A 7,396-nucleotide genomic window follows, 5' to 3' on the forward strand; every position below is an offset into this window, starting at 1 on the left:
ATTTTTTTCACTTTCTCACAGAATTTGAGAGAGTGGGAAGAGTTCTCGCCAAGGTTTGGAAGTATTTGCCTTTTGCTGCTAGGACTTCCTTGCACATAGGTTCACTAGAGCCTCTTGAGTCCTCATTGGTCCCCTTTGGCAAGGAAAGGGTTCTCAAGGGAGCAATTAACCTTGAAGAATCTATAATGGTGTGTCTTTAAATATATATTATTGGTTTAGATGTGTAGATATCTCATTTATATAGAGTTCGGTTATGGAGTATTTATGACAATGTTTGTTTAAAGGTATAAGATTAGTTTTAGATGCATAGATATCTCATTTATATAGAGTTCAGTTATGGAGTATTTATGGCAATGTTTGTTTAAAGATATAAGAATAGTTTTAGATGTGTAGATATCTTGTTTATATATTATTTCTAATTATAATATTGTTCTAGTTTTAATCGTTGTTGAGTTAAGTTGTAGCGGCTACAACACCCTCCAAAATTTTGGCCTACACTCAAATTTTGGAGCCTATTATGGATCCTGTGATCGGTCGTTCCTTAGTCACTTATTGGTCAGCTGATGATTTCAAGCTCCCTTCTTGGATCTCAAGTGTCGTTCACACTTTTATCTTTATATAGCAAGTGTCATCTCCGAGCATGGGAAATATTGCTTACCATGTAAAGGGAAGTTATGGTTTGCTTCAAGGGGAAATATTTGTGAAAATTAGTTGTTCTCATCATATAAACATGTTTCGCACTTATTTCCAAAGTTTCACGCACTATTACACAAGTGTCGTCATTATCATCACAAAGTCTATCTTCGGTGCCACACTTGTTGTAAGTTGCCACAAAGGTTGTTGCATTAAGGGAAGTATGTTTTCATATGTTCTAGATGATCTACATTGTGTCACCAAGTGTGGTCATCGTCAAGTTATATCACCGTTCACATTAGTTCCACTGATCCCACACTTAGCCAAATTCTGGAGGATTCCTAGCAACCTAGCCTCATCCAGCCTTCCTAAACTATGCACTCTGCAGTCTCAGCCCTCAAGCAACAATCTTGTTCCTTGGAACTGCACACTGCTTAGTCTCTACCCCCAAAACTACGCATTTCACAACCTCAGTGCTCAACCCCAAGCCTTGACTCCTAGAACTGTGCAATCCTTCTCCCAACCCAGACAAAACTGCGCAGTTACACAATCACTCAGCCTCATTTGTCCTCTAGAATTGCACAGTTGGTTGAACCAGTGCCTAATCTCTCAGCTCAACTCACTTAGCCCCAAAACTGCACAATCTTATCCCTTAGTCTAGCCCAGTCACTAAGCCTTCCCCCTTTACCTACTACTGATTCTACCTCGGTCAATGGATTATCACACAACATCTTAGACTAGGGGTTTATCAGACTGATGTTGTCTTGTCATGAGTGGATTGTAGATACAGGAATTTTACCATGCTATGGAAATATGATGAAGAAGGAGGACGTGCTAGATGGCACTTAAGGAGCTGAGGAGAAAATATAATCATCACATAAGAATACCAAGGAATCTTGGGGTATGATAGAAGATCATAGATCAGGATTGCGTGAAGACTCCATTTGATCCACAACAGGTACGAAGAACAAAGCACATCTTTCATGAAGTTGAAATGCACCTCTTATTATAGTATTAATGACAACTTATCACTGTCATATCATTATGTCTTCAATGACATGTATGGTCGCAAACACTGAAAGTGATTCCATGTGTTTTCTCTAAATGTTTTGCTCCCTTTCGCAAGATAAGTAAGATGTTGTCTTTTCACATGCTGGTTGTAGCACTTTATGCATAAGCTCATTATGGTGGTTTTGAGGGCCCATATATGTGTTCATGAGTTTTCCTAACCATATAAACACTTGTCGCACTCATTCACAAAGTTTTGAGCACTGTCACACAAGTGTTGTCATGGTCATCATAAAGTCTATCTTAGGTGTCACACTTGTCATAACTGGTCATGAAGTGGGCACACACAAGTGAAAGTGTTGTTCATGTGTCATGGGTGATCAATGTTGTTGAGTCATCAAGTATTCTAAGTGTTAAGAAATAGTAGAAGCTTCATCACTTCACCTATCAATCTCACTGGTCCAACACTTAGCCTTTTTCAAAGAAGCTCCCTAACCCTTCAACTTGGCTTCACCCAGCCTGCCTGGAATATGAATTGTGCATTCTAGCCAATAGAATGTGGCCTTAACCCCTGGATCTACACAATGCGTAGTTCTTGTCCCCCAGGACTGCTGCATCGTGCAATTCCTAAGCCCAAGACCCAACATTCCCCTCCATAATTGTGCAATCTTCTCAGAAATCTTGGCATAAACTGTGCATTATGTAAGCACAATAATCAAGTTGCCTCCATGTGCTCCTAAACTACATAATACCGCAGAAGACCAACCTCCCTTCACCTCCAAAAATTTGCAAAAGCTTCTCCCAGGGATATTTCCTATCAACCTAACTCAGTATCTCTTAAAACTCTGCAGAGACTGTCCCTCAACCCAGCTTGAACTGCGCATTGTGCAGTTCTATGCCTCAAGCCTCAGCCCTGTGTGTTGGGAATGCACAATGCGTAGTCATTGAACCTCCCTTCCCAACTTGTAACTCAGCTCTGGTTGAGTCTCCGGACCAGAATGCACCATCTTAGGCTAGGAGGTTTTCGGGCTAATGTCGTCTCATCATGAGTGAATTGTAGATACATGAACATGGTGGGATGATGAAGAAGAAGATGAAGGAGCAAGACACACAAAGGAAATTCTTGTAGTTGAGCATGAAAGCTGATCTATCAAGGCAAAACAAAGGGACACCAACTCGCAACCACAACCCAAGACTTGAGATCATTGAATATTCATGTCACCAAGCCATGAGGAGGTGGAAGACAAGAGTATTCTCAAGAAGACATCATTCACAACAGCAATAGTGGCTTGACATTGTCATATCACTCAACCAGTTCATATCAACAGTGCCATGTCATCTCTTGTCATGAGTTGTCATATGCCACATCATCATTGTGGACCATGTATATTGTATTCATTGTAAAGTGGAAGTCCAAAGGACACATATGTAATATGGAGAGTCATGTAAGCTGAAAATTCATAGGAAGTCAAACAATCATGAGGGTAGTCAAAGATTCACAAGGAGGGGAAGCATCACCCCTTGGTTATATATACTCCCTCATTATATGAGCAAAGGAATTTCACCTTGGCTCCTCCCACAAGGCATTAGAGAGAGATCAGCTAGTTCTTTGAGGAGCAAGGAGTGGCTCCAATGCCCCACTATTGGGGCTAGTGATGTACATTATAAACATGTGTCTTGGAACTTTTGCTTAATAATAGAAGCCTTTAAGGCCAACACGTTCTTCATGCATGGACTATGAATGTTTGTAAGACTATTATGTGGACGTTTGTATTTCATGTTTGCTTTCACATGTAATAAGATAGTTGAACTATTTTGGTTATTTTAGTGCTTATCTTATCAAGAATGTGATGTAATGGTTGTTATTGTTGTCCCATCCTTGTGGACTATTCCGCGGTATACTAGACAAATCTTTCCTTGTTTGTTGGTTGTAACGATCGTCGCACTCGCTGTGGACTCTTCCACTGGATGTTAGAAGGATCCTTCTAGTTCATGTGTGTCTCTTCCTAGGTGGTACTATTACCTCTCACATAGAGGCTCACTTTTATCCCCCCCTTGTAGTAGAAGAACCTTGACATAGTCGCAACTACACACTCACTAGGCACACCTCCCTTGATTTTCGAATACACCATTCCATCCCTCTCCTATGCTGACAGTTAGAGCCAAGGAATATCTTTGAGATATATGGCAACCAGGCTGATATTATAGATGGGGCTCCTACACCAAAAGGTGTGAGGTCTAATTGGGACTTCACACCGAGGAGACCCCTTTGGTTGACGAATTTCCAGCACCGTCAACAAAATGGCGCTAGAAGGAGGGCCAGATGATAGGTTGTTCCTGTTGAGTCTGGCTTGAATCTCTTATTCAAAATGGATCTTTCCCAAATCATAATCCCAGGATGTTTTTCTAAAGAGCTTAATTGTACCATCCCTATAGAAATTATTCATAACCTGTCCCAATTGAAGTTTGATGGTGAGGGTAAATCAACTTTTCGTGAACATTTGTTTCAAGTTGTTTGCTTTTTGTCTTGTTAATGAAATATATTGCAAAGATGTCATGACTAGACTACTCAACCAACGTGCCAAGGAGCTTCGTAAAGACTTCGAAAAGTATGACTACGAAAATGTTTGTGGAAGAATCAATCTCTTAATAATAAAGCCAAATGAATCAGCTAGGGATTTTTCCGATTGATTCCTTCACCTTTTTTATGAGATTCCTAAAAAGCATATGAATTGGGATTTCTTGCGACAAGAGTTTGAGAATTTGGTTCTTATCTCGTTACACGATGAACCCAAACCCCCTGATTATCCTATTCCCCCAACTCTTGTGAATCACGAGACACCTCAAATTTAAGAGGAGGAGTTTACTTCCCCTTTTGTTCTTTGCCCTCCTCCCTTCCCAGTCTCGATGCGGGTGCCTCTTTGCCGTGGTTGTAAAACTGGGAAATCTGCAAATTAAATCTCCAGTCCATATTCTCCTTCTTCTTCCACTTTTCATGATTCAAATTCAATGGAAGAAATTCCACAATGGCTCATGAAGCCTACGGTGAAGACTTGCTCCTCCATTTTGCAAGATGATGTCACCGTTCACAACTCTAGTCTTAAAGCTAATCTGGATTTTTGTTATCCTCTATCATCTACATATCCTGACTCTTTGTACCATGATCCGCTTGAGCAATCTGTTCCTCCAACTAGTTTTCCACGCTCTCTTGATTTGCGTATTGTTGGTTCAAATTACGATAAAGGTACAAGGTAGTCACTCTACATAGGTAGAGGACCAGGAAGGTGAAGGTGTTTTCAGTATTTCATATGTTTCTCAAGATCCTTCATGTCAAAGTGACGCGTTTCCATTCTTGGATGATTGTCAGTCTGCCAATATTGGTAGTGAATCAAATGTAATAAATTCTTTCGATCATTTTTAGCCTTGGGCATCAAGCATTCTAATGAGGATAATTTTGTTGGTGTACACAGTAATAAATGCCCAAGTGCATCATCTAATATTCTTACCTTTGATCCAAAATATGTTTTGGTTAAAGAAGATGTGTTTATCGAAACTTCCTCTTCACCTCATTATCCCATGTGTCCTGTCATTTGTAATGCATCTACTTGCAACAAAAATCTCCATGATCTTTAGTTTCTTCATCCGATGAGTTATCCCCTTGATGGACACAAGGCAGTGAGGTTGCCCATGATGAAATTGGAAATAGTCAAATCATAGAGTACCCTTCCCAACCCTCCCCATATCTTCTCATGTATGAAGAAAACTCTTCAAATCATCTTTTTCATGAGATATCACCGATTCATTTATCTCTGAATTTGTGATGAGAAGAATCTTGCGACTTGAGTAATCTGGTTGTTGAAGTTGGAAAATCCAGTAAAATTAGTGTTAGAGATGGCTGCTACCCGATGAGCAATGGATTTATTGAAACCAATAACAACAACTATCCTCAAACCATGCATGATTTGGTTCAAGCTTCAAAATGTGATTCTACAATATTGGGAAGTTCCGGGACCCACCAGGGAGTCAAGGCACTTCAACTTCCGTTGATGGTTACGTCAAGATCTCGCAACTCTGGTAAACCCCCTGAACTAAGTCAGATCTGGTTTCTCTCACACAGTCCTTCTTTTTTCATGGTTTCATTTAGTGCAAATCTCTTTCTCGAAGATGTTTGGTATTTTGAATGTAATCGTTCAAACTCTCGAGATTTTACTTCTGACCAGACTCAAGAATCTTTTCCAGTTCACTCATCTTCATGCAAGTCTCTTGCAGCAAACTCAGGTTTGGAATGTGTACCTCTCATGGAAGTTGATCAATCCTAGCCAAAGGGATCATACCTATCGTATGTATTTCATGATGAGAAGCTCTTGGCTTTCCTTGCCAATATCATATCACGAATCTTGTTCTTCATTGCACCTGAAACCCTCTTAAGTGAATGTATGCACGAGTTATTGTGTGAATCAATCTCCTTTCTGTTCATTCCATCCTGACTGGTGTCATGTGCCTATTGTACTAGCATCCCTTCCCACTTCTCTTGATGATTACGATGTTAGTGCAGTGTGTTACCAGTTACGTAGAAATGTACTGCCATATTCATCACGCAAAGAAGATGATTCTATTATTCAAAACATTCGTGAAACTCTTCAAATTGATTTATCTTTGTTGATCGCAAACTGGGGATATGATGCCCCAAGCACCTAATCTGATCATTCCTCTATCCTTGATGAATGTCATTCATCTTATCATTTTCCCATCAGCACATCCAAGGACAGTGGTTTTACATCTCTTGACCTTCATCATTCAATATTTCACTGTTCAGATTTGCGTTGAGTAGTTGAAACACTTCAGCCTTCATTGATAGTTATGTTGGGTCCTCACTGTCTCGACGTGACTGTTGAAAATGATCAGATCTATTTTCCCCTACAAGATTCTCATCATAATCCCATGCTTCTAATTGAAAACTCATATTTTCAAAGATTTCAAGAGGGTTGTCACGAATTGTATGATCTAATCGCTGAATGGTTGGAGCAATCTTTCCTGGAAAGTTTTGGCGTGAACAAGAAGTTTCAATCTTCCCTCGTGTGTGCTAAAGAGTTCAGTGTAGATGGGGACACATCAACGAGGAGCTTCCAATATTTGTTGAAATATGGTATTCATCGGAAAGGTAAGAATGTGAATTAGATGAAAGTTGTGGTTGTGACACATCTTTTCGTCCACAGGAAAGACCTTCGAAATTCTATGCAAGTTATTATAGATCTCATCTTTTATGTTGCACATTACTTTGTATCCATTTTAGTTGTTCACATCTTCGTGGATGCAGGTCAGGAACAACTATGCTGACTTCATTAGAAATTTCATTACACGTGACCTCGACCTTCTAGTTGTTAGGTTAGGAGTAGGATTAATTGCATCCTAGTTTTCCCTTTCTTGCACTCATTCTGCACTTGCTCCTTGTAGTTTGTCCTTGTTTCCTTATTCTGGTTCTACATCTTGTTTGCTTTAGCTGTTTTGTTCTCTTGTCTCCTGGTTTTGTTTCCTTTTTGTGCATTTTCTTTCTTCTTGTCTTGTTTTCTTTTTGTTGAGTTTCCCTTTTCTTTTTCATCATGCGAATAAGTGTTGTGCATGGACCTTTTTTGGATTCTTAGCATGTGTGTGGCTAAAGTATAAAGAGTCTTGTGATACTGCAACATTGGGATGAACCTCTAGCTAGTCTTCTTTGTGTTGGGTTTTTCTTTTGGTTGATGAAGTTCTGACAGAA

This window comes from Pinus tabuliformis, chromosome 2_1 (genome assembly GCF_031772625.1).
Source record: "Pinus tabuliformis cultivar Carrire ecotype Pingquan chromosome 2_1, CPIR1, whole genome shotgun sequence".
Lineage (NCBI taxonomy): Eukaryota > Viridiplantae > Streptophyta > Pinopsida > Pinales > Pinaceae > Pinus > Pinus tabuliformis.